General features: G+C 43.7%; 1 long non-coding RNA gene across 1 annotated transcript; it reads left to right on the top strand.

Annotated features, from left to right (window-relative positions):
* The first annotated feature begins 171 nt into the window (after positions 1–171).
* Positions 172–23,942, top strand: LOC128098472 (uncharacterized). The gene is made up of 3 exons (XR_008214268.1): positions 172–351; positions 18,952–18,998; positions 20,457–23,942. It is a non-coding gene; the product is annotated as an uncharacterized LOC128098472 (long non-coding RNA).
* The last annotated feature ends 3,979 nt before the right edge of the window (positions 23,943–27,921 follow it).

The following is a 27,921-nucleotide window of genomic DNA, read 5'->3' as shown; positions in this document are numbered from 1 at the left end:
GGCCTCCCCTACTTTCTTCTTAAACCTCACTCCTTTGGCACCCCTTTGCCTTGCCCACACATGCTTTTTTCCCTGCCTCTGGCCCCTAGGCTCTCCTGTCCTCTCTTAAGCAAATTGCTCATCAGTACCCTTCAGGAGTGGCAGGACTGGGACCAGGAGAAACGTGTTCAGAGCTACTGTGCTTAAAGGAGAATCCTCCTCAAATGGTTATAAAAAGTCTCCTGTTCAAAGCAGTATTGTTCAAAACTGGCTCTAATGTGTTTCCCCTTTTTTCTTTTGCTCTAGATAATGTTCACAACTCTTGAGCATCCCACTGGCAGCCTACAGCACCGTGGATGTGTTTGCACCTAGGTAAGCCATGGTTTTCTACACTTTTTGGAGTTTGGGTTGGAATGGATAGAATTTAAGCACTTTTTGCTATTTGAAAGTACCTTTGTTTTGTGCCTTGAGCAACTAGCCAGAGGCATTTTAAATTATGATGGCGATGAAGAAAGATCTATGCAGAGAAATCTGAAGAATTTTATCCATTCTTAGTTCTTGTTAACAGACTCATTGTATGCCGTGTGGATGGCTTGGGTCTAGGACAGATTTCTCTCTGAACTTGACAGCATGGTTATATGAGTGTAATTTGGCCTTTCGTTTTTCCTGGCAGCCGGTGCCCGTCCATTTATATGGTATGTTCACAGGAGAGCTGACAAGTGTTGAGAGGTTTTATTTGATATGCATTTTTTCCTTTTAAGATGAAAAAAATCCGTAAAAATAGGTGCTTGTTAGCTAGTTTTCCTAGTTAGTCTTGTGATCGTAACCAAATGTTTCACTAAAGAGTTTCACCCAAGTACATTAGTGTGCTGAATGATTGGGCTGTGTTTAATATTCATGGCGAAGCTGTACACAGGCAGTTTTTAATGATACAAATGCAAGGCCACATTATTTTTCCTGTATGACTTGCAAAAGCCGTTCCTTCTAAAACAGGGCTATTTATGCTAATTTGCGATAGTTACTGAATTGCAGGCGGCTCTGTGAATTTACTTTTCTTGGCAGTTCTAGAATATCCTGCCATAACACATACTGAAAAACTGTTTGATGGGTTATGAAAATCTGGATGTACTAAAGGTATGTCTTGTATAAACCATGAAATGGTGATTACATTAGAGAAAAAAAAATCTGCTATCTGATCGGGTTAAGGAAGCAGTCATTACTATAACCCAAGGAAAAATTCAGTGGTTTTGAATGGAAGATAGATAGGCTCTGGATGGGTACAGAGACTCACTAGTAAGCTTGGTTACTCCGTATCTGACGTGGCTTGTGGTACTCATCCCTCCTTTGGTTTTATTGGTCTTTCTGAAGATGCTGAACTGTGCTACCCATGGAACTCACCTGGAGATGGGTAACACCCATTGTTTTCCAGTAGACATTCATTGTTGTTTTGAGACAAGGTCTCATGTAGCTTTGGCTGGCCTCAAACTCACCATGTAGCCCAGGATGAACTTGAACTCCTCATCTTCCTGCCTCCACCTGCCTCCACCTGCCACATGCAGGGATACAGATGTTTGTAATCATAGCTAGCTTCATTGACCTTTTTTTTTTTTTTTGAAGAATAGAAAAAATACTTCATTATCTTAATCATGCTTTACACAGAGAAAATCTTTATTTGCATTATAAAATTAAGTGCATCTAAAGAAATAAAATAGGAAAAATTGGTCCAAACTTAGCAGACTTCTCTATCCTGACTCAACTTTTTTATAATGCAAATAAAATTTTTCTCCAAATATTTTTTAAAAAGATTGTTTTGTTTGGAATTGTGGTAAATCAAGATAGGTATTTTGGGAAGAAGAATCTTGGTTTGTAATTTAAACTATGAAATATTCAATTTTAGTTTATTTTAAATGATTCAAATATTTAAAAATAAGTGTACAGTTTCCCTTGGCACATTAATAAAAGGATATAAAGGCTAAAAAAAAGAAGAGAAATAAATATTAAACCATCATCAAGATGGATAACCTTTTGTAAATAAACTTGTAAATACAGTAAAGATGTATAAAATATCACATAGTGATGTGTCAAGATGAGTTTTTAAGTGTAGTAAATAAGAAAAAAGGTTCCTATCTCTGAAGTAGTGCAAGAAGTCAAACACGAAGACAACTGAATGATAAACTACTTAATAACTATGTGAAGTGTTTTGAAAGACACTTGCAACCTGGGTTGGGTATATATGTTGGTGTACAGTTTTATAAAGATTTCTTTTTGAAACCAGGCGGTGGTGGCACACGCCTTTAATTCCAGCACTCAGAAGGCAGAGCCAGGTGGATCTCTGTGAGTTCGAGGTCAGCCTGGGCTACAGAGTGAGATCCAGGAAAGGCACAAAGCTACACAGAGAAACCCTGTCTCGAAAAAAAACAAAAGCAAACAAAAAGCATTTCTTTTTGAGACAGTCTCAGGTACTCCAGACTGGCCTCAGACTTGCTATGTATCTAAAGATGGACTCGAACTTCTGATCTCCTTCCTTCAACTTTCTCCCCAGTGCTGGGATTACAGGTGTTCAACATCAATCTTAGATTTTTTTGAGATGATGATGATGATGATGATGATGATGATGTTGATGACGATGTTGATGATGATGATGATGATGATTGAGATAGGGTCTCAGCATATAATCTTGGCTGGCTGGAACTTCCTATGTAGACTAAACTGGCCTCCACCTCACAGAGATCTGCCTGCCTCTGCCTCCAGTGCTGGGATCAAAGGCATGTGTCACCACACCCAGGCAAGGAAATGATTTTTAACTCAAAGATAGAAGGAGTATTTTTTTTATATTCCACTTCCCAAGGAAGAAAAATAGATAAGAAATGCAGATGGTCAATTAACTTATTCAGCCAACTTCATCCACATCACAAAGAATGTAAGCTTGAATATAAAAACTGTAAGAGACTTACACGCTAAGAAGAGTATCGAATTGACTGAGAATTTCTAGTGATAAGGTTGGATACTTGATGAAGGAATGTTCTCACTTATTTCTTTTTATTTTTTGATAGATTATCTTTTAATCTTTGAAATTTCATACATGTAAATAGTATATCTCTATCAGATCTAACCCCAACTCCCCTCAGTCACCCCCAGTTCCTCTTGTCCCCTTTATGTCTTTTTGATTGGTCTAATTAGCACTGTCTTTTGGGTGTTGACAGATCTTGTTGGCTTGTCCAGGTGCCCATAGCTGCAGTGAGTTCATGAGAACAGTGGCCACGTCATGTCCTGAAGACAGCACTTCACAGCGCTCCTCCCTACCCTCCATCCTTACATTCTTTTTGCCTCTCATCGACAATGTTCCCTGAGCCTTGGGTGGGGATGTGTGCTGATATAGATGTCCCATTTAGGGCTAAGTACTTAATGGCCACTTATTCTCATCACTCTCTGGTCAGCTTTGAGTCTCTACATTAACTGCTGCCCCGTGTAGAGAGATGCTTCTCTGGATAAGACTGAGTAGCACTAATCTACAATATAAACTTATGTATTTAGAAAGCAATTTGAAGATACTTCTATTTAGCAAAACGACAGCATTAGGTTCCCCTCTACCTATATCGACCCTAACCATGGGCCTTTGACCAGGTTTACAGTACCAGGCATGAATTCCCTCCTGTGGCGTAGACCTTAAGTCTAATCTAAATGCAGTTGATTGTACCCATAACTGTTGTGCCATCAAGGTACCAGTGGGCACATCTTGCCTGGCAGGTTGGTATTATAGCATACACAGTTCTACTACTGGGTACTACGATTGATGTGATTTCTTCTCCAGTGAACTGTGTAGCACCTTCCTATACCACGAAAGCTAGCCAGCAGAGAAGAAATATTCAGGTCAGTTCCAGCTTGATTTCTTCATGTCCTGCAACAAAAGTGTGTGGTATTTTTTTAGCAATAGGGTCTGACCATCTAGTTCTGGTGGGCAACCAAGAGCAAGGGCAATAGCCTGTGTTGTTTCGGGGGCCTCTAGGGCCTCCCTAACCAATAACTCATAGAGTTCTCACATGTTTCTATGCAAAACAGAATAATTATATTTGAAGCTAAAACATAATAGAGATGTTGGAAGAAAACCTAAACTGACTAAGGAGAGTCAAGTTCATATTTATAGTTTTTGCAGCTTTGTCTTTCAATAATGAATTTAAACCAAACTTAATTTAAAACTGTTATTGCAACTTGCAGTTTGAGAAATTCAAAAGGAATGTATAATCAGGAGTAAAGTAAATGTAATCACATAGGTCAAGGTTAGGTAAAAGTGTTACTTTTGATTTAATTAGAAACGTTGTGTTTACTGCATCTTATAGATAATTTTTTTTTATCACTCCACCCCTCCATTTCTCTCTCTTTACCACAGCCAACTAGTAGTCCATTACAAGAAAGCTCCAAGGTTGGATATTTGGGTTGTTCCTGGTAATCATCTCAGTAGTTAATAACTTTGTGACGGTCATTTTACAAGTATATCCACAGAGGCAGAACTCCCAGCTGAAGGAACAATCACACCAAAATTATCTACATGAAGGTTTCTATAATTCAATCTTGTTTTCATTTTTGTGTGTGCACTGGGCACATGAATGTATGCGTGTTTGCGTGTGTGCGGGTGCCTGTGGAGACTGGAGGCTGATGTGAGGGATCATCCTCTACTGCTCTTCCTTCTTATTCACTGAGGCAGCATCCCTGAACCAAACCAGAGCCTCAGATGGGCTAGTCTTGCTAGCCATGCTGTTCTGGAGATCCCATGTCAGCTTGTGGACTCTGGAATTACAGGCAGGTCACTATACCAACCTGGCGTTTACTTGGGTTCTGGGGATCTAAATTCTGGTCCTCAAGCCTGCACAGCAGGCATCTTAACCACTGAGCCAGCTCTCCAGCTTTGGTTGACATAATTTATATTTCCTCCAGGAGTACATAAAAATAATTATTTTCTACTTGGTGTTACCAAGCTTTCAGATTTTTTTTTTTTTTTTGCAAGTTGTTGAAGGAAACCAGAGTCTCATTTCTTCATTGTTATTCTCATGTGACTCTGTACTCTGTTATTCTTTTCTTTTCAACTTAAAAAGGCTTTCTTTTATATTAGGGAGCTGAGTTTTTGCTTACTAATTACAAGTTGCAAAAGAAAAAATTGTCTGTCACTGTTGGACTTAACACTTGCTTGTGGGGACTTTTGCCAGAAGGGGTTTATTCTTATAGTTGACGTTAACAAAAATTTCATGTGTGGCTCTTGGACTTAACTCAGTTAGGGGAAAAAAAACACTCATTTCATTTCATTGTGGGGATATGTCATTTTCCTTCTAGACTATAAAATAGGTAGTTTTTAACTATCCACCTTAACTTTTTTAGCTGTTTAGAATTTTTAAATAGGTGTGTGTGTGTGTGTGTGTGTGTGTGTGTGTGTGTGTGTGTGTACGAGAGAGAGAGAGAGAGAGAGAGAGAGAGAGAGAGAGAGAGAGAGACAGAGAGACACAGAGAGAGAGAGACAGAGAGAGAGAGAGAGACAGAGAGACAGAGAGAGAGAGAGAGAGAGACAGAGAGAGAGAGAGGGAGAGAGAGAGAGAGAGACAGAGACAGAGACAGAGAGAGAGAGAGGGAGAGAGAGAGAGAGAGAGACAGAGACAGAGAGAGAGACAGAGAGAGACAGAGAGAGAGAGAGAGACAGAGACAGAGAGAGAGAGACAGAGAGAGAGAGAGAGAGAGACAGAGACAGAGAGAGAGAGAGAGACAGAGAGAGAGAGATAGAGAGAGAGAGAGAGAGAGGGAGAGCGAGAGAGCGAGCTGTGTAGAGGTTAGAGGGAAGACATGTGGGAGTCGTTTCTGTCTCCCCACCCTGTGGGTTCTGCGGTTGAACTCTGGTCATCAGGTTTGGGGGTAAGCTCCTGCTCCCCTGAACCATCTTGCCAGCCCATGTTTGAAATTTGTCCTGGGATAAGAAAGATTTTATCCCTGTCCTGATCACTATCCTACACTGATTTATGATGCAACTTTCTTCTTTTCCTCCCTACCGCCCCCCATCCGCTGTCCCTCCCTCCCTCCCTCCTCCTCATTCAGTCTGTATTTTTTTCCCCACTCTACCTTACAGTAGGATCTTGTTGTACAGTCTCTCTCAAGAAGCCTACCTGCCTTAGCTTTCCTGGTTCTTGGATTTCAGGCATGTTCCACCATGCCCAGCTACAGTTTGGGTTTTGTTTTTTTTTTAAATCTCATATCTGTTTGGATCAATGTCTGAACTTTATTTATCTTTTCTATTTTTTAACATACATATTTTTACACATCTCAATTCTTTAAAAATGCTCCCATGTGGCATCTGCTTTTAGCCTCCTTTGAGGTGACTGCAGGGCTTAACTTTTTATTTCATAGATGATTTTTTTTTCCTGTTAACAAAGTTTGTTTTAGTTGCTTCCGTGGGCAACATGTTTAGAAACTTATAAGGAATGAAAAATGTGTTTGCAATTATGTGAAAATATTATTCATATCAGAGCTAATTCTGCAAAAGCTGAAACCTCGTGAAGAAGACACATCTATTTCAAGTGAAATTCTCCAACTGAAGAGTCCATACGGTTAGACCAGAACATACACACACACACACACACACACACACACACACACACACACACACACACACACACTTGTGATGTATTATGTATTTTGCAATGGAAGATGGATCCATTGGGCAATGAGTTGGTAGAAGAAAGTGTTTTAGAGCCACCTCAGAATCTGCAGTGTGATTTGCTGGAGATTTTCATTAATTTATTATTCTCTCTCTCTCTCTCTCTCTCTCTCTCTCTCTCTCTCTCTCTCTCTCTCTCTCTCTGTGTGTGTGTGTGTGTGTGTGTGTGTGTATACACAAGCATGTATTTGTGTGTGCATGTGGAGACCAGAGGTCCACATTGGCTGTTCTTCAGTTACGGTCCACCTTATTTTTTGAGAGAGACTCTGCTTGGCCTGGAGCTAGCTGGTTAGGCTAGACTGTCTGGGCAGTGAGCCTCAGGTATCCATTTGTCTCCACAGTCTCAATGCTGAGATTGAAAGTGCCAATCCGCCGGGAGGTGGTGGCGCACGCCTTTAATCCCAGCACTTGGGAGGCAGAGTCAGGCGGATCACTGTGAGTTCGAGGCCAGCCTGGGCTACCAAGTGAGTCCCAGGAAAGGCGCAAAGCTACACAGAGAAACCCTGTCTCGAAAAACCAAAAAAAAAAAAAAAAAAAAAAAAAAAGAAAGTGCCAATCCACTGTGCCTAAGGTTTTATATGTGTGTTCTGGAGTTTGAACTCAGGCCCCCCCTAGCAGGCACTTTACCAACTGAGCTATGTTCCAATCCCTGGGATTAATTTTAAATTGTACCAATTGGACAAGATGGTGTGCACCTGTAATCCTAGCATTTGGGAGACTCAGGAAGGAGGATCTTGAGTTTCAGACAAGCCTGGGCAACATAGCAAAACCTTGTCTCAAAAAGCTAGAAATATTACATTTATTGTAAGGTGGTTTTGTCACCGACAAAGTGTTTTAATTGGAAACAACAGCAGTTGGTTACATAATCTTTGGAACTGCAAGATTATGACAAAGGGGTAATCACATGCAACATTGTGTATCAAAAAAGAAAGGGACAGAAAGATGTCCGCTCCGTTATTTATTTTCTGTAGGGTATGCACAGATTATCCCTGATTTAGCTTAACCTGGAGGCCTATGTGGCTGAGCATATGAGATCAAATAGTCTTTAGACAACCAAACCATGCAAGTCAGTTGGAGCATCAGGCTCATAGACTGTCTTTGCTATTGAACTGCTTATGCATACTCCGTTCTTGATTTTCTATTCTTACGTAAGGTTCATTGGGGGAGCACGAGATTTATATTCATATAAGACAGAAGAGGTAGTAGACTGTCAGGTGCTCAGGAAATGAAATTCATGGAGCAGGAATGTCCCCACACCCCCCTGCATTATAAATTGCTCAGACCAAGTTCAGCTCTTCTTCCTCAGAAGCTGTCACCACTAACATTACACCAGTTTTAATGAAGAGTTTCTTCCACATATGTGAAGCGAATAGAAACCTGATTATTTGAGGTGGGGAGTGTGCCAGGGACTGTGTAGCCCAGGCTAGCTTTGAATTTGCAGTCCTTCTCCCTCAGGCTCCCTAGTGCTGGGACTGTAAGCATGTGCCACCATGCCTGGCTAAGTACAGACCTTTGCAAGAATTCAGTAGCCATTGATACCTAGGAAAGGATTATGTACTTGAAGTAATTTGGTTACTATCAGACCGTGTAGTAGAACTGAGACATATGGTACGTTTGAGATTGAAATAAATAAAAATTGTTCTCTAAATTGTTTAGATTTTCCTTCTTCTTGCAAATATGATCTTGAAATAAATGCAAGTATCTCAAATGTACAAATCTGTCATCTTCATTAGAGACACAATATGATCACCTGGGGGAACCTTTATTAATTTTACACTGAGTAGTTTTTGCCTAGGAATGACATATTATACAAATAAAACTAAATGAAGTCAAAGCTAATTTTTAACAAATGCTTAGTAAATGTATGGTTCTAGTGATTGACATATTACTTTGTATGCTGACTTAAACAATACAAGTATACTTCTTTACTTTTTGTAAATAGGACAAAAAAGAATCATAAACAAGGAAATACTCAAATTTCCTTTAAAGAAAATTTATGCAAGGACTAGAGAGATGGCTTAGAGGTTAAGAGCACTTGCTGCTCTTGCAGAGGACCCTAGTTCAGTTCCCAGGACCCATATCAGACAGCTCACAACTGCCCATAACTCCAGCTCCATGGGATCTGACGCCCTCTTCTGGCTTCAGTAGGCAACTACATACACATGCACACACAGAGATAAACACACATACACATAAATTAAAAATAATAAATCTTCTTTAAAAATAAAGTTAATTAAATGTAAATTACATGTGTTAAATGGTTTTCTGAGAATGAGGAAATGAGTGAATCGAAACTGGGACTATACGCATTTAATCCCAGCAGAGGCAGCTGGATATCTGTGAGTTCAAGGCCAGCCTGGTCTACAAAGTGAGTTCCAGGACAGCCAGGGCTACACAGAGAAACCCGGTCTCAAAACAGAACAACAAGAACAAAAATACAAAGCTGGGACTAGACATTGGGCTGACTTAAACCCCAAATCCTTGGAAATGTTCTGCTAATACCTTAAAAACTCTCATCTTGTTGGGCTTGCCTGCACCACTGTGAAATGGACAGAGAGATTGAGGACGAACGGATGGTCATTGCTGATGACTGAAGACATAATGGCTGTGGGGCAGCCGCCAGGCAGCTGTGAGGGCGCTGATACAGATGAGGGAGAGTGGACTGCAGGTGAACGTTTCCCAGCAAAGCAGCAAAGGCAGCAGTTAAAGCTACGTTTTCTAATAAGTGTCAGTCCCTGGTATGGCTTTCTTTGCTTGCTGACTTTATTGTCCAAGGAGTGTGACTCTCTGTTTGATTCCTTTTGAGTGGTTCTTCATAAACTGCACGTGAGAAATGAGAGTTGAAAAGCACCTCCCCCCTTTTTTTTAAAGAGTAAGACTAACCTGAGATCCATTAGAAAGTAACTGTTCATTTAAACCCCCTCTTGTATTTACTGCATACATTCTAGGTTTCTTGAATTTTAACTTTATGTATATGTGTGTGTGCCTGAATATGTTCATTACATGGGTGCAGCAGCCCACAGAGGTCAGAAGAGACTTCGGTTTTCCTCATATTAGAATTATAGGCTGTTGTCAGCTGCCCCATGGGTATTAAGAACTGAACCCAGGTCCTTTGCAAGAGCGGTAATTGTTTGAGCCAGCTCTCCGGCCCCTGTGTTATTGTTTATGGTGGATTTATCAAGTGTCTTTCATGCTTCATGAAATAAGCCTTGATCCCTATTTTTGCCATGAAGTAGTTTGTTTGGGTGATGAGTTTAATCCTCCCTTATATGTAATATTTAAGCCTGTACAGCAACTGTCAGAGATGATTCGGGTCGTAGAATTTCAAAAAAGAGAAAGACTGTGAACTGTCAGCATAGGCAAGTTTCCTGAAAGGCTAAAATTAGTTCTTTTCTCTCCTTCAGTATGTTGCCATATATAATTGGCTGGGGACCAGAGAATCGGATTGTGATCAGAGAAGAAGAAAGGGCAGGGAGGAGGGGATGGGTTGAGAAACTCTGTCCGAAACCTTTACGGAATGCTTTACCTTGTTGTGGGGGTTACACTGAGGGTGCCCTTGTATTTTCCTCTCGGTCCTTTACTGTTTCCCTGGAATTTCCTTTTCCTAAGTTAATGGCCAGAGATGGCAGACACAGAGGGAGACAGAAAAGCAAGGAGAAAGGCTAGGCTTAGGTCTGAGGAGCAGTACAGAGGGTTCATCCCAGCCCCCAAATCTGAGGAGAGGCCTTGTGGGTGAGCACTTGTCTAGGAAGATGACATGAAAATGTTGTTCATGTCAGGTGTGAAGTTGAAACCAGAACAGGGTCTAGTACAGCCCAGAAAAGGTAGAGTGCCTGTCGCCATTGAGGACCGAGTTAAGGGAAGCCATGGCAACCAGTTCTGAGATCTTGATCAGGCTACGTGGATAGGTGCTCATGGGACCTCAGATTCTCCTGTTACGTCTCAGATCTCATCCTTCAGTGCATAGCTCACAGCATAATGGCAGACACGAACCCCTCAGTGCTTGTTTTTAGCCACAGTCTCTCCTTTTGAAAGAGCATGCCTCAAGGCTAGAGGCCACACTCTCTGGCATTCTTCCCTCATTTCTGCCTCAAACAAACCTGGAGTCCAAGGTCATGCTGGCTTGTTTTATTTCAGTTTGACACGAGCTAGAGTTATTTGGGAAGAGGGACCTAAACTGAGAAGATGGCCTTGCCAGATGGCCTGTGGGCAAGCCTCTGAGACATAACTTTGACTGAAGGTTGATGTGGGAGGCCCAGCCCGTAGTGGGTGGTGCCACCTTTAGGCAGGTGGCCCTGGGTTCTTTAAGAAAGCAGGTTGAGCAAGCCATGAGGAGCAAGCCAGTAAGCTGCATTCCTCCATCGCCTCTGCCTCCAGGTTCTTGCCCTGTTTGAGTTCCTCCCTTGTCTTCCCTCAGAGATGGGCCATGATGTGGAGCTGTAAGCTGAAATTAACCCTTTCCTCCCTAAGTTGCTTTTGGTCATGGTGTTTTATCACAGCAATAGAAACCCTAACTAAGACAAAGGTACACACTGAACTCAAGGAATTCCCTGACCCTCTGTGCTGGTTTCCACAACAAATATTTGCCTGAATCAAGACAGTTCTTTGAAGATACATACATTCCGAATCATCCTTTGTAAATGATGTGACCCTGGAGTCCCTCTTCTAGACCCAGGTTTTCTAGAATTGACTATTGCCTCAGGGACAATCTTGAGCAAATTGAGAGGCTCAAGATATCCTTGGCATCCTCCTCTGACTGGTATTTTGTGGCTTAGTAACTGACTCTTTAAAAATCTTTTGATGTAATTAAAGCTGAAAAGTTATGACTGCTTGATATAATCTGTATGCCATCCCAACCCTTCATTAACAAATAGCATTTCTACTGACCACTTGGTACTCAAATGCCTTCTTAAGATGAGAAATAGGGGTTGGGCTTATTCAACATATTTCTCTGTTTGACTCTCCATTTTATATTTTTATTCCTTTAGCTTAGCTTTTCCTTATTTTCTGTAATAAGCACATAGTATTATTAATACTGTAACATCAGAAAAAAATACATTATGTTTCCCCAAGTCAGCAGAAATGAAAATGCTCAAAAAATGATAGATGCACATTAACATAGAATATAATGTATTTGAGTGCATGTATGTGTGTGCATGCATGTATGTGTGTGTATATGTGTGTGATATGGGTTCTTGTTTGTGTCTATACACAGATGCATGTGTGCCTATGTATGTAGAGACCAAAGGTTGATGCTGGGTGCCTCGCTCTGTCATGCTTCACCTTGTTTGCTTGTTTCTACCTTCTTCCCTTCCTCCTTCCTTTTCTCCCAACCCCCTCCTTCCTCCCCCACCCCTCTTTCTTTCTTTCTATTTTTGAGACAAGGTCTCATCATGTAACTCTGGCTGACCTAGAACTTGCTACATAGACCAGTCTGGCCTCAAACACATAAAGATCTGCCTACCTCTACCTCTGCCTCCCAAATGCTGGAATTAAAGGCATATGCCACCATGCTCAGCGCACACCTTACTTACTTATTGATTGATTGATTGAGACACTCAGGGACCATCTGTCTTTACACCCCTACCTCTCAGTGCTGGGGTTATAGTCATACACTACTATTGTCCGGGTTTTTAAGTGGGTGCTGGGGATCTGAATTCAGGTTCTCTTGGTTGTATTCAAGCACTTTATTGACTGAACTGTCTCCCAGCTCCAGAATATAATTTAAAAATAAAATGTCACAGCTTTGAGGCTGTAGTGATGGCGATGACATCTGATGTTTATATAACATTTTACCAATTAATAGCTGTTTCCTGCGTGTAGCATTGGTGGTGGGGTAGTCTAGTGGTTTGACGTCAGTTCGGAATATGGCTCTACCACTCTAAGATACCAAGAGGGTGAGGTGTTGACCTCTGCTTAGCCTCTGCTTGATCTCAGTCCTGGTGTCACAAAGTCATTGTGAGGCTAGATTGTGGGAAATGTTTCATAGCATTACTTATTGTCCGACTTTTTTTTTTTTCCTTGTGAAAAAACAAGGCATGTGGGATTAGTGTCACTTCCCCAAAGGGGAAAACTGCTTAGAGATGAAGTGAGATGACAGGTGACTCTGGCAGTATTTCTGCCAGGACTGGAAAAAGCAACCAGCGAGTTCCCTGGGATCTTCCTGAAAGGTGGGGCAAACCCCAACCTGAACTACCAGCTGAACCACTCCGGTGGGGTTAACTGACCCCCTGTGGTCCTGTCAGCTCTCCCTGTCTTCACACAGGTAGCCACTGTCTGAAAGCTCCAGGGAGTTGAGCATCAGCAGGGAGGGCTCAAGTCATTCTTCCTTCTTTTTTATGTTGAGGAGACGTTGGATGAAGAGGTAGTGAGACTGTACTGGTAATGGTTCTGGTAAACTTTCTCATTTCCAAATGAAAAGCAGTCCCCTGCACATTTCTGTGAGTGTGCAGCCTGCACAAAGCTGCTTTGAGAGTCCATCTTAGTTGTTGTGGCTTTGAGAAAGGGCACACAGAAGCCTTCCCACTGCAGCGTGCTGGCTGGCCCTTGCCTTATTTGGTCGGGAGATGTGTTGACACCTCTCATCAGCTTGTGACTCTGTCACTTCTACTCAGCAATGACATCTTCTTTTCTGCATTAAAGATCCCTCCTCCCACTATCCTTTTACCGTTCTTTTCCTTCTAACAACCCTCCCTCCCCGCGACAAACCATTTTAAAAACGACCCATTGCTTTTAAAAATGAACCAAAGTGTTAAAATGTTGGAGTTTGGAACAGACTCTCTCCTCATTCTATAATTGTGACTTTTGTGTTCAGCTTTGAGAGAGGTAAATGATGAAAATGAAAATTCCCCAGTAAATACTGCAAAGGGCGTCATTCACTGTATAAAAGAAATGTTTGTTCACATATGGCTTTGTTAGTGATAAGTTTGACTTAGATCTGTGAAATGTTAGGAGTCAGTTGGCCCAAAAAAAATCTCTGAAGTAACATTGTTGAGAAGACAAATTAAAATTCAAACATTTGATGCATCCTAAAGTTCCCAGTTTCATAGCTATTTGGCAGACTTCGAAGTTTATTGACTAAGATAGTTTGGAAAACCAACATGAAAGAATTATAAAATCATATCTATAGGTTATGATGAAAACAGTTTAATTCTAGAGAAAAAATTAATCCGGGTGGGGGAGATTTAGAGATTGGATCACAGATAGAGAAATACTTCACATAGGCACCATAATCGTCAAGGAATATATGATTTTTTTTTCCTTTTGAGGAGAGGCCCTCATGTAGATCAGGCTGGCCTCCAACTCACTTTGTAATTGAGAATGACCCTGAACTTCTAGGTCTCCTGAGTCTACCTCCCCAGTGCTGGGATCACAGGGGTGTGCCACAGATCCTGGTTTATGCAGTCCTGAGAACTAAAGCCAGGGCCTTGGGTATGCTAGGCAAGCTCTCTGCCGAGTCACATCCTCAGCCTTATTTATGGGTCATTTTTGCTGGACTTCTCCTGTATTTTAGTACTTGTAAGAGTTTTAATCACTTGTCTCACAAAATGTCCCCAGGGAGGTCCCCAGGGAGGTGTGGAGGCATACTGGCCCCTCTTCAGCTTGCAGGTGGCCGGGGGCATTTCGAAAGAATGCAAATGTTACTTTTTTTTTGTTCTTCCAAAATTATACTTTGGATGGATGTGGTGCTACATGCCTTTAATTCCAGTATTCAGGAAGCAAGAGGCAGATGGGTCTATGAATTAGAGGCCAGCTTGGTTTATACAGTGAGTTCCTGGCTAGCAGGGACTACATATCAAGACACTGTTTCAAAAACACACAAGACACACAAATTCCCCATGCTAGAGAACGACCTCAGTGGTTAAAAGAGAATGACCGCTGCTTTTCCAGAGGACCTGAGCTTAGTTCGAAGCACCCAAGTCAGGCTCGTCACAACAGCCTGTAATTCCAGTTCCAGAGAATCTGATGCCCTCTCCCAGTCTCCCTGGACACATGCACACATGAAAGATACATGCACATAAATAAAAATTCAATAAGTGAAATTTAAAATATTTGAAGGGGGGTATCAAGGTATCAAGATGGCTCAGTAGATTAAGGTACCTGCTGCCAAGCCAAATGACCTGAGTTCAATCCCCAGAGCCACAGGATAGAAGGAGAGAACCAACTCCTGTAAGTAGTCCTCGGACTTCCACATGCATGTTGTGACATGCTCATGTAGCCCTTCCCTCAATAAATGTAAACAGTTAAAAACATGTCATTCCAATGACTTGGAATCTTTTTTGAGAGAGGGGTTTGGGGCTGGGGAGAGGACTCCACAGTTAAGAGCACTGGCTATTCTTTCAGAGTCCCTGGGTTTGATTCCTGGCACCCACACAGCAGTTCGCAGCTGTCCGTAACTCTAGTCCTGTGGGACCCCCGCTGTCCTCTTCTGGCCGCCATACATACCAGACACGCAAATGGTGTACAGACATACATGTAGGCAAAACATACACACACTTTAGAGAAAGAGGGGGTTACAGAAATGGCAGTAATAGTAGACTATTCACATTTCCCACCAACTCAACTCAAAGTGCAAAGGAAGTTTGAACTCCCGCCCTAAACCAAGGCACTTTTGAGGGACGTGCGTTCACATTCCTAAGTACTGCAATTGGCAACTGCAGTTTTATTATTTTACTCAAAGCTCCCATAATTAGCTTTTCTATCGAATGTTTTATTTGCTTGCTTTGAGACAGAGTCTGCTACTATCTAAGTGGCCTCAAACTTTGCCTAAACCTCCGTTTTATACCTTTTAAGTGTGGGGATTACAGACTGCACCATCATAGCTGGTTTATTCTGTGCTGGTGACCAAACTCAGGCTTTGGGCATCCTAGGCAAACATTTTACCAACTGAGGTATCTCCTCGTCCCTTCCATTGTTAGTACACGTGAGCACACACCCATGTGAATCTATGCTGCAGTGTACGCACGCATGGAAGTCAGAGGACAACTTTCGGAAGTTGGTTTTCTCCTTCCATCCTGGATTGGGGATCAAATTCAGGTTTGGGGGCGTGTGGGGCAAGCACTTTTACCTCCTGAGCTAGCCCTTCTTATCTCTAGCCTGAAATGCATACATAGAGTTTGGAACCTGGATGAAATAGAGTTTGCTTTGCAAATATGACAGATCCAATCCAGCCCCTCCGCAGTCCTAGCAGTGTGATTTGGCCCTCCTTTTTTTAGGTGTTTTTTTTTTTTTTTTTTTTTTTTTTTTTAGGTTTTTCGAGACAGGGTTTCTCTGTGTAACTTTGCGCCCTTCCTGCAACTCACTCTGTAGCCCAGGGATCTCATTGTGAGGCCTCGAACTCACAGAGATCCGCCTGGCTCTGCCTCCAGAGTGCTGGGATTAAAGGCGTGCACCACCACTGCCTGGCTTGGCCCTCCTTTCTTAAGAGGTGTCCTGCACTCCATTTCCTTGGATGTGGAGGGGCCGATGACAGGGCAGAAAGGAGGTGGTAAGACTTACAAAGTGGAAGTCATAGCAATCGATGTAGCTTCTCCCGGAAATTGCTTTCCCAGGATCCCTGGCTGACATGTTAAAAGGGTCAGCCAGCCGGAAGTCACCATGCTGGAGATGCCCTATGGAAAGCTCCATGGATGCTCTAGGAGCTCAGCCATCCTAGCCTACCTGTTTTAGTCTTCTTCCCACTAGCAACCTCCAGACACGAGACAGCCAGCCTTCAAATTATTCCACCCTCCAGCCTTCGAGCCAGCCCCAGCTGATGCTGTGTGGAGGACAGGACCACCTGTCTCCATGGAGCCCTGCCCAAATTGCAAAGTAGTTGGGAAAGCGAGCTCCATATCCATGGATTCTGAGTGCGTGGAGTCAACCAAGTACATATGAAAAATACCTGGGAAAGATGAGTCTGTACTGAACACATATTTGTCGCCACTATTCCCTAAATAATAAAATATAACTACTGTATACACAGCATTTACATGAAGTTCTCATGCTTCTGTGTGTGTGTGTGTGTGTGTGTGTGTGTGTGTGTGTGTGTGTGTGCGCGCGCGCGCGCGCGCGCGCGCCAGAGGTCAGTGTTGGCTGTCTTCCTCAATTCTTCTTTTTTGGGTGACAACATCTCTAAATGAACCTGGAGTTTGCTAATTGGGCTGGACTGGATGGTCACTGAGCCCCAGGGAGCAAAGGAAGTCCTGTGTAAATGTGTATCGTTGTCATAGCCATGACCACGTTAAGGACCAATGCCTCAGACCCATGGGAAGAGCAAAGTCTTCTACTTCTTCTTTGGGTCTGAATACAAATGTTGGCAGGATGTGCAAAAACTAGTGAGTGCAGCTTCCTCAGCCCCAGGATGTTACAGCCTGAGGCTTCTCAGTGCAGAGACCTCCTACAGAGACCAGCTAACATCTCCCCTCTTGGCTGTGTAGAAAACAGTTGCCAGGGTTCTGGGCTGTGGTGAGTAGTTGGTGCCACTCTATCGGCTTATGCTCCGCCCACTGACCCCAGCGTTTCTGTCCTTCTGTCTGTCCTTTCTTCATTCCCTCACCAGCCCTAGTCAGGTTCTCAGGACCTGGCTTCCAGGGCTCAGACACCCACCCCCCCCCCCCCCCCCCCCCGTCTCTCTCTCTCTCTCCCAATGTTGCCATGCCTGACTTAAAAGCTTTATTTATTTTTATTCACATGTATGAATATTTTGCCTGTATGTGAGTGAAACTGAGGATATGACCGTTCCATCTGTCTGGTTGAAGAAAACGATTTTTATTGTAGATACAAGGGTGAGTACAGCCAGAGGTACCTGGAAGAGTCCAGACTGAACCCAGCCATGAGAGGAGAGGTGGGTGGGGGAAGCTAGAGAGGAAGAGAGTGGGGGAAAAGGGGGCAAGACGACTAAGAAAGGAGCCAAGAAAGCAAAAGAGAACCAAGAGACGAGAGGAACCAAGAGAGCACAAGGCCAAAATGGCAAGGTTATATAGGAAAAAGAGCTGGGGGAAGAAGGGCAAAGCCCCGGGATAGAGAAGTACAGGGTAGGAGGCAGGGGGAGAAGTGAGAGGAGCCACAGGTATTGAGCGAGCCTGGAGGCCAAGGAGACGCTGTGCTATGCTAATAGGCACCACAGTTAGCCATTTGTCCCAGGTTCCCTTGGGACCTGACAGTATGAATGCATAGGTACCACACACATGCAAAGCCTATGGAGGTCAGAAAAGGGGGTCTGATCCCCTAGTTTGGATTGTGAGCCACCAGGTGCTTGGAAGCCAACCCAGGTCCTCTGCAAGCACATCATGTGCGCTTTCTTGGCTTCTGACCTCTTTCACTAGCCACTCTCTCCACTTCTAAGATGTGGGGCTCTAGGGACTGAACACAGGTCTTCATGCTCCTGCGGCCAGATCTCTTAAAAGTCCGAGCAAGGCAGCCTCTGAACCTCATTTTTCCTGCACCCCGTTGGTCCGATGAGGTCACCGATCAAGCCAAGGGGTGAGAAAAGTGTTGCTGGATCTGGAGGAGTGGTGTGTTATATTCATACACAGGATGACAAGAAACTGATGATGGCCGCTCCGGAGGCAGGTAGGAAGAACAGTTGGTCCGGAATAGGGAGGGAAGGATGGTATTGTTGTTTTCACAGACAACTCACACTGTAGCCTGAGCTGGTCTTGAACTCATGGCAATCCTGCCTCAGCCTCCTGAGTTCTGGGATTATAGCTCCCAAGCCTGGTAAGAGAATGATTTTTTTTTTTCCTTCAGCACCCCCTCCTCCCCAAGCAGGGCCTGCTTTTGTACCACAGGCTGGCCCGGAGCTCACTGCGCAGCCCAGGGTAGTTTAAAACTCTCCACCCTCCTACCTCAGCCTCCCAAGAGTTGAGATACCAGAAGTGTGCCACTAGGCCTGGCCCAGGAGAGTGGTTCTAGCCTGGGACTGCCTTCAGCTATGTGAGATTGGCTTAAATGATAATTGAGGAGAATGGCAGCTGAGAACGTGCCATAAGAGCCTGCCCTGTTCTAGAAGTTAGGGCGATAATCAAGGGAGAGATACATGAGCTTAGGAGCATGGAAAAGAGAGGTTATCACCAGGTGCTGGATGGATGAAATACTCATTCATGTCCTTCTGGGTGGTGGTTAGTCTGAGCCATTGTTTAACATTGAGCGGTGGACCTGAGTGACAGCCTCATGGGTCATGACCTTAGCTTCTTATCCACCTTCCAGACTTGGAGGCTGCTGTACCCAAGTCTTCTTCAGCCTCGCAGGATAGGAACCCAACATACAGTCTCATTCTGTTTTGCTCTCTTTTACAGGGCCTGAGAGCTTTAGAGCATTGCAAAAATCCTGGAGGCTGGTTTATGTAAGTTATAGAAGCCCACTACAAGATAAGCCTTCTAAGATTATTGAAATAGCTCTTTTTTGTTTTTAATAATCTTCATGTGTTTTATAACCTTGAAATGTATAATTCTTTCAGGCAGCATTCTATAAAACGTCATTTGAAGGGAACTGTCTTTTGCTGTGTTGGTGATTTTCAGTTTGAGGTCTCTTTCTCAAGGTTTAGTAAGTGACCCGGAACCTTCAGGTCTGTGGATCTAAGGAAGGTATAGCATTCAAGACTTTTCTGGTTGCACCTACTCCTGGAATTTCAGCACCAAGCCCCAGGTCCTGGCAGGCTCGTGTATGCCTGGCTCTAACTAGTTTCACCTGTATGGTGGAGAACCAAAACAATGTGAACCAAGATCCACCAGATCCTAGGAGATTTTGTTTGGGCACTAAACTACCACCTCGTTCCTAAGCCCTTCCTATTCTATTGCAGGATCTCTTGGACCCTCTATAACTAAAATTGCTCCCCAAATGAGGACACGGGATAAATAATACACAAATCCTCTATGCCAAGAACTAAACTTACTGCAATTATTATAGACTAGCTGGTAGACTGGGTGGGGTTTTTGTTTGTTGACTTGTTTTGTTTTTTCCTTATTCTTTCTACAAGTTCTTACTGGATCTCCTCCAAATCTCCCCAAACCACAGTCTTCCTCCTTTTTCACTCCATTTCCAATGCGACTAGGCTATCAAAATTTCAGTGACATGCAGTCCTGCAATCCCACACTTGGAAAGCTGAGGCAGAAGGTTAATGAGTTCGAGGCTAGCCTGGTCTACCGAGAAAAACAACCTTTATCTTCATCAAAACAAAACAAAACACCATAATCTATGCAAATTAAGGAAAGACATTCTTTTAGCTGTTTGTTCTTGAGACAGTGTCTAGCTGACACTGTAGTGTGCAGCTCAGGCTGACCTTGAATGGATGCCTCCCTTCCTAAGTGCTGGGATTACAGGCCTAAGCAACCATATCCCGATTTACATGTTAAGAATTAAGAGGTGAATCAAACCAATCCCTGAGCAGTCAGCCAGTTCTGAAACCTCAGGGTGTGTGTGTGTGTGTGTGTGTGTGGTGTGTGTGTGGTGTGAGTGTGTGTGTGGTGTGTGTGTGGTGTGTGTGTGGTGTGTGTGTGGTGTGTGGTGTATGGTGTGTGTGGTGTGTGTGTGGTGTGTATGTGGTGTGTGTGTGTGTGATGTGTGTGGTGTGAGTGGTGTGTGTGGTGTGTGTGTGTGTGTGTGTGTGGTGTGGTGTGTGTGTGTGGTGTATGTGTGGTGTGTGTGTGGTGTGTGTGATGTGTGTGTGGTGTGTGTGGTGTGTGTGGTGTGTGTGTGGTGTGTGTGGTGTGTGTATGTGGTGTGTGTGTGTAAGGGAGGGTACTAGAGGTGCAAAGAAGGCGGTGAAGGCTTTTCTGAAATCTGTTCCGTTCTTGCTCTGCAGTCCTTCCTTCTCCCCTGCACGCCCTCTGACTACAGGATTCAGTAGAACTAGTCCCACAAGACGAGACGGAATAAAGCAGTGGTGGAGCTTCTGGAGTGCCGAGACAAAAATTAGGAATGGTGACACACAGCTCAGTGGTAGAGTATTTTGGTGGCATGTGTAAGGACTTGAGACTTGGGTTTAATCTCCTGTTTGTTTTTTTAAAGGAAGAAAATGAAATTTTGGGGTATGTATACCCAGATATAACAACAAAATTGTTCAGAAACTGACAATCAAGCAAAACTCCATGCTACCAGATGAGATGAATGTGGGACACTTGTTGGTCTAAATCCTTTCCCAGGAAAGCCTCACCTTACTAAATGCCACTGGCTGTGTTCAATTTAATGTCAAAAACAAAAAAAGGTGGGGTGTGGTAGCGCTGGTCTGTAATCCCAGCACTTTGCACTTGTCAGCTGGAAGCAAGGGAATCAGGAGTTTAACATCAGTCTCAGCTACTTAGCAAGTTCAAAACCAGCCTGGACTACATGAGACCATGTCAGAAACCAAACCAAGAAAAACTTCCTGTTCCTAAGGAACAAGCTTTATAGAGTGTCTGTGGAATAAGAATGCACCAGATGACTAAGATTGGAATTTTGAATAGATCAAAGCAGTCTGGAGTGTTCTAGAAACTGCATGAACATACCTTAAGTTAGATTGAGGTAAGGGGAGACGTGTCAGTGTTCAGACACAGGAGGAGCCTGGCCTATGAGTCAGCAAGGCCTAACAGGACCACAGGAAGCTTGGCCAGGGGGTCCCCACACAGTGGATGCTCATCATTACTGGCTGTCGCATGTTGAGAAGTCCCAGGAATTGTGACAACCCGGACTTGAGTGTGTTGTGCATGCAGCCATGAAGTGGGAGGCTGCAGCAGGTCCTGACGACTTCTCTCATAAGACTCCCACGGGGCAATGTGTGTGCGGCTTTTGACACCCACTTCCTTTTCTGCAGAAACGCCCTCTCTGCTAATGTTGCCGACCTAGACACCCCCTCCTTTATACCAGAGCTATCTGCGTGCGCTGCTGCCTCAAAGGCACCCACCACCCACGTACTTCCTCAAATCCCTACAAGCCCACACTGGAGCCTACTCTGCTGGATCTGGATCAGGAGAGGGGGGGTCTCAGAGTGCTCCCGGGGGCGTGCCCTGGAGGGCGTGGTGACAACGTCTGAGCTGGCTGGCCCAGCAGGGGCCCACGTGAGCTGTTTACCTGCTTGCCCTTGGCAGTTCGCAGACGGGTGTAGCGGGGCTGGGGCGAGGGAGTGCCTGGGAACAGTCAGTGTGCGCCTGGCTTGGCGCTGTGCCTTGCAGCTGGCGGGAGGGTGGGGTCGCCCTGCCCTGCTGGGAGCTGCTGACCGGAAAGTGATTGGGGATGGGAGCCCCTAGGCTTTTTCCGCTGGGAACCTTGACTGTGAGGCAGAGAGGCTTTGGACAGCATTACTATTTGGGAGCATGGAGAGACTCAAAGAGACCTTTCCAGGCTCATTCCTGTCTGCTGTCTGCCTTGTGACTTTCGCCAAGTCACTTGATCTGGGGCCTTAGTTTCCTCAGTTGTCTTGAGGGAATGAGGCCTGAAAGTGGCCAAGAAGGAAACACAAGTCATGTCACATTACATTCATTCCATGTCTAGTGAGTATTTAGGATGCTCGGCCATGTCCTGATCCTGAGGTTCTGGTGCCTAGCGCCAGCACTGTGCAAGTTAGGTGCTGGCGCTCAGGAGTGGGCCGTGAGCAGGCTTGACCTCAGAGTCCTCACCGGACGACATATTGGCTACAAAGGTCATGAGAAGAGGCGAGGTCTTTGACGTACTTCCTGTCGTCCCTGGCACAGAATGGGCTCCTAACCCCAAGCTACAGGCTTCCGGCCGCACAGAGGGTTTGGAGACAGCTGATCATCTGAGTGCAGCCTGGTCTGGAGAAATGGAAACAGACCTCGCAAGCTGGGCGTGCACAGCGCAGAGCGGGCTCAGTTTCCACGATGCTGGCTAGCCAAGAAGGAATGCAGTTACTCATTAAGCACACTCCCGTTGATCCCTGCCTTAGCAAAGCTTCTCAGCCTGGCTTTCGAATCTCTAGTCCAACCTCTGCTTAAAAAAAAAAAAAGCCCAGTGAACAGTTCATGGATGTTTCTCCCGATTCACACTTTCTAATGAATAAGATTGTAAACAAGATTGGCCTACATCAGTGGTGATTTGTGTATCAGAATAACTTGGGGATGAGCTTGCCAGCATTTAATAGCAGAGTTGGTAAAGCCAGATTGCAGTTGCTTTCGGCTCAAAGTCTGGAAGACGTTCCTACTTTGTGCCTTAGCAATAACACAAAAAATACTGCCGCCCTTGTTGCCACTAGGTGGTCTCAACAGCTGTTTCTGTTTTGATGTTGTAAACTCCTGTTTTGACCTTAATTTCACCTTTTTTTTTTCCCTGTCAGTAGCCACTTTAAGGTCCTGTTGCTACAAGAATTAAGGGAAAACCCATTAGCAGTGAGTTATTACCACACCCCTGACTTCTGCAGAATGTTGAGTAAATCAAACTTCTGTTCTTTCTGGAAAAAACCTGCAGCTGAAACTGGGATGGGGCTAAAGAAAGCCAGCTGGCTTCTGCGTCTGCCTGCCACTGGCCGTTTCTGTTTAAGATCTGTTTATCATGCAACCTACTTGGCCAGGATGTGACTAGCTTTCCTAAGTCTAGGGTGGTGACATACACTGTGTGATGCCTCACATCTAAAATACACGAGAACCACCCGTTGAGCCTCACGTTTGTTGAACTCAGTGGTCTGGTCACACATATTAACAGTTCCTTGTTAGAAAACAGTAGCTATTTGGTTAATGTTATGTATGAATAATAACTTAAAAATAACTAAAACATGGAGAATTTCAGGGTTCAACATTTTCATTTAGCATACTTTTTTCATTTCAATCTTTTAAAAAGGTGAGTTTAGTTGCCAATGTTTTGGGCTCTTAAGATTGATATAAAAGAGCCAGCTGTCTGTCTCTGGTCTCATTTCAGTTTTCCATACATTTTTTTTAAACAAGGAGTATATACTATGCTACATCAGTATGGCATTATTATTAATATTCACTAAGAATGTTCTATATATATATTTATTGTATGTATATGTGTGTATGTGATATATTTGTATATACATCACTCCATTTAGTGTGATATGTGTGCATATATAGCTATATCTATATAATAGTGTCAATCACTCCTTCAGCATCATGGCATTATTACCCCCACCTCCCTGCTTTCTGTAGTATTGGGGATATTCACTAGGCTAATATTCTACTGCTGAACCACACTCCTAGCCCATTACTGTTTCTAAAAGATTCTTCCAGTAAAGTTAAGCTACACACACACCCCACCTTGTATTGGGAATAAAGGCCAGGGGGCCTTGCTGAACAACAACTCTGTCATTGAGTACATCTCCAGTAACATGTACTTTTTAATTGTGTTGTAAGTCTTGGTAATTATAATGTTTAAGAAACACAATTTGCTTTTTTGTCGTTTTTTCTTTAAAGAAAATTTGACAGTGTTTTACAAAAACCATTAATTTTTTTATTTGAGTAAAAGGATGGAGAATATTTTTGGTTTTTCAAGAAAGGGTTTCTCTGCATAGCCCTGGCTGTCCTGGAACTCACTCTGTAGACCAGGCTGGCCTCGAACTCACAGAGATCCACATGTCTGTGCCTCCTGAGTTCTGGATTAAAGACATGTGCCACCACCGCTTGACTGAGGGTGGAGAATTTAAATTTAAAGCATAACAACTACTGAGAAGCTGTTGGTATCAGATGATGCTGGTTTTTAAATAAGGGGCTTTAGATTTCAGAAAAGGAACGGTAATTCGGGGCTTGTCCTGTGCCATAAGTAAATTTGGAAGTGCGGGAAGTTACATTAACATGAAGAACTGATGGGTGGGAGACATTAGTAGGGTTTTGGCTAAATGGGTCTGACAGTGACTTTTAGCACCAAGGTTTAATGATATGTGTGTAGGTGTGTTGGGTATCATTGCTCAGATTACAAAATTTAATTCCTCTGGTCTCCATCTGGTTCTCCTGAATTGGTTTGATTTGGATATTGCTTAATCCACTTAAGACATGAGAAAAAAACCGGTGACAGGGTGAAGAGAAACATCTGATACCCTCTGAGTCTAGGTCCTAGAGTGTCCTACACGACAGGAAGGCTTTGCGATCACTAGGCACACTCTGGAAGGAGCCACGGCCATTGCAGTGGGCTGAGAGTCAGGAGGGCAGAAGGAGAATCCTGCTGTTCCAGTGACTTCTTCTTCCTGCCTGCCTGCAATTTTTTCTCTGAATAAGCTAGAGACGACTGGATTTAGCAATGATGGGAATTCAGTGCTAAGAAGACAGAGAAGGAGAGCAGCCCCAGTGCTCTGAGAGAGTAGAGTGCAGTGGGAGATGGAGAGAGGAAAGTAATAGGGTGTGTTTAGTGCCAAAGAGAAAAGGGGGAATTATGTGACATTTCTGAGGAGAAACGCGACTGGAACAGACCTAGAGGGAAAGTCAAAGCTGGTAAAGGAGACGGGGGAGGTGGATGTGCTAAGGAAAGAACGGCACGTGAAAAGACATCTGGCACACGAATGCTCATTGTCCCGGGACTGGGAAGTAACCGTGCTGGTTATTACAGGGGCGGGTGTGTGGGTGTGTGTGCATGCGGGCATGTGTGCGTGTGTACAAGCACATGTTGGGGACAGTGGCCCTCGTGAAAGAGGAAGTGGTGAGAGATAAGGATAATAAAGAAGGAATCAAAGGACTTCGCAAAATCAATAAGGATCGATTAATCATGACGTCACGACAGCCATAACTATGAATGCGCTAGCACGCCGCAAAGTGCCATCATTCAAAGAGATAAACCCTTTAATTGAAGTTGTTGACCTCTCTTTTAGTATTCACAGAATGAGCAGGCAGAACATCAGCAGAAATACAGAAACCCTAAGTATCCTTAACTATCAGCTTGCCCTGAGTGTTTTTTGGAGAGTGTTCCACATAAACAAACAAACACCCACCCAGCAAAATACACTCCTTTTCAAGGGTAGAATCCAAACGCCCAGCAGAATACACCTCCTTTTCAAGTTAGCTCATATTCAGACATCAACAAATGTGAATAATTGGGAACATTTCGACTATGTTCCTTGGACTGGGGAGATAGCTCAGTGATTAAAAGCGCCTGCACCTAGACCTGACGGTCTGGCTTTGGTCCCTAGGACCCACATAACGGAAGGAGAAACTGATTCTGACAAGTTGGCCTCTGACCTCCCAGGCACTGTGGCATGAGCTCGCCCCTCCCCTACAAAATAAATAAATAAATAAATAAATAAATAAATAAATAAATAAATAAATAATGTCAAACGATGTTCTCTGATCACAATGGATCACGCTAGAAATCAGCAATGATGTCTGGATAGCTTTAAAATATTTGGAAATTAAACACCATGTTTCTGAATAATTCATGAGTCAGATAAAGGAATATAAGAAAATCAAAAACTCTCTTGAGTTGGAATGTCAATGATAACACACTACATTAAAGCGTGTGGAACTAAGCCACAGCAGATCCTCGACTCTAGGACTTAGAGAATCACGTGCGGCATTGAATGCTCGTATTAGAAAAGAAAAAGGTCTTAGACCAATGTTCTAAGACAACACCTTAAGAAAAGAAACAGAAGAGCAAATTAAAACCCCACCCCAGCAAAGCAGAAGTAGAACTGACATGAAAAGCAGGAAAAGTTACTAAAACCAAAAGCTGATATTTGAAAGATAATGTTCATAAACGTGTAGACAGGCTTAGGAGGGGAAAGAGGAAGCAGATGTAAATTTCAGTATGCGGACTGTACAGGAGTGATCTCTTGGAGCCGCTCCAGCTGCTCTAAGCCTGCAGCTATAGAGATCAGGGAGCTCCGGGGATGCTGAGGCAACAGAGTCTGGCCAAGCCACAGGTGCAATTAAGAACACTGGCTACTGTATCTGGACCATGGTGGTGCGCACGTTTAATCCCAGGAGGTGGAGGCAGGCGGATCTCTAAATTCAAGGCTAGCCTGGTCTACAGAGAGAGTTCCAGGGCAGCCATGGCTTACGGAGAAACCCTGTTTTACCGTGTGTGTGTGTGTGTGTGTGTGTGTGTGTGTGTGTGTGTGTGTGTGTTGGGGTGTGGGGGAGTGCTTGCTGCTTTTACAGAGGACCTGAATTTCTAGCACCCACATTGGGTGGCTCACAATGGCCTATGACTTCAGCTCCAAGGGATCCTATACCCTCTCTGGCTTCCATGGGCACCACGTGTATACATGGCACACACACACACACACACACACACACACACACACACACACACATTTTTAAAAACAACAGAAATGCAACATAAATACTACCTGTTTAGAACCTTTCCATCTTACATGACTGAATATTTTTATGCCTTGACCAGGAACGGTCCATCCCCACCCCCAGCCCTACAAGTCACTATTGCACTTTCTGCTTTTTATGCGTTTGAGGTGTTAGATACTTTATGTAAGTAGGGTCCTGTAGTCGTTGTTCTCCTGTGACTAGGTTATTTTGTCTAGTGGAATGCTTTTGTGGTTCATCCATGCTGTAGTTCATTGACAGGATTTCCTTCCTTTTCAGGGTTGCATAGTACTCACATACACATATGTCATCTTTTATTGATATATTCACCCATCAGTGGACATGTAGGCTGTTTCTACATCATGATCATTGTGAAGAATGCTACAATAATTGTGGGAGTGTAGGTTTCTCTTGGAAATCCTGACTTCAGTACTTTTGGATAAATAAACTGGAAGTCTGATTTTTGCATCATATGTTAGCTGTATTTTTAAGTGGTTTTGCTTTTAGGGTGTGTGTGTGTGTGTGTGTGTGTGTGTGTGTGTGTGTGTGTGTGTGTGTGTGTGTGTGTGTGTTGTATGTGTGTATAGCATATATGTATACTGGTGTTCATGCCCATGTGCATACAGGTGGAGGTCAGAGGATATTGAGTATTCTGATCGCTCGGGTATTTCACTGAACTTAGAGCTGTCCTGGCAGTCAGCAAGTCTCAGGAATCCTCCTGTCTCCACTCCAGCCCACAACAATAGGGTTATAGGTGTGCGTGCAGCTACACCCAGCTTTTTGAAATGAGGGTGCTGGAATTTGAACTCAGGTCCTCAGACCTGCACAACAAATACCTGTACGCATTGAGCCATCACCACAGCCTCTGTTTTCAAGTTTTTGAGGCACCTCTGAATTTTGGTTGTGCCTGCCTTATTACACATGGTGCAGAGGGACTTTGTGACTACATCCTCGCCTATAATTGCTATTTCCTGTTTTCTGTCTCTGTCACTGTTTTTATAGTAGTCACCTAATAGGTGTGAGGTGTTCTCTCACTGTGACTTTCATTCACATTTTCACCATGATTAGCGATCATACTGA

The sequence above is a fragment of the Peromyscus californicus genome, unplaced genomic scaffold (assembly GCF_007827085.1).
Source record: "Peromyscus californicus insignis strain IS unplaced genomic scaffold, ASM782708v3 Scaffold_6__1_contigs__length_162567912, whole genome shotgun sequence".
Taxonomy (NCBI): Eukaryota; Metazoa; Chordata; class Mammalia; order Rodentia; family Cricetidae; genus Peromyscus; species Peromyscus californicus.
The sequence above is the reverse complement of the archived record's forward strand: the minus strand, read 5'-3'. Positions and strand labels throughout refer to the sequence as shown.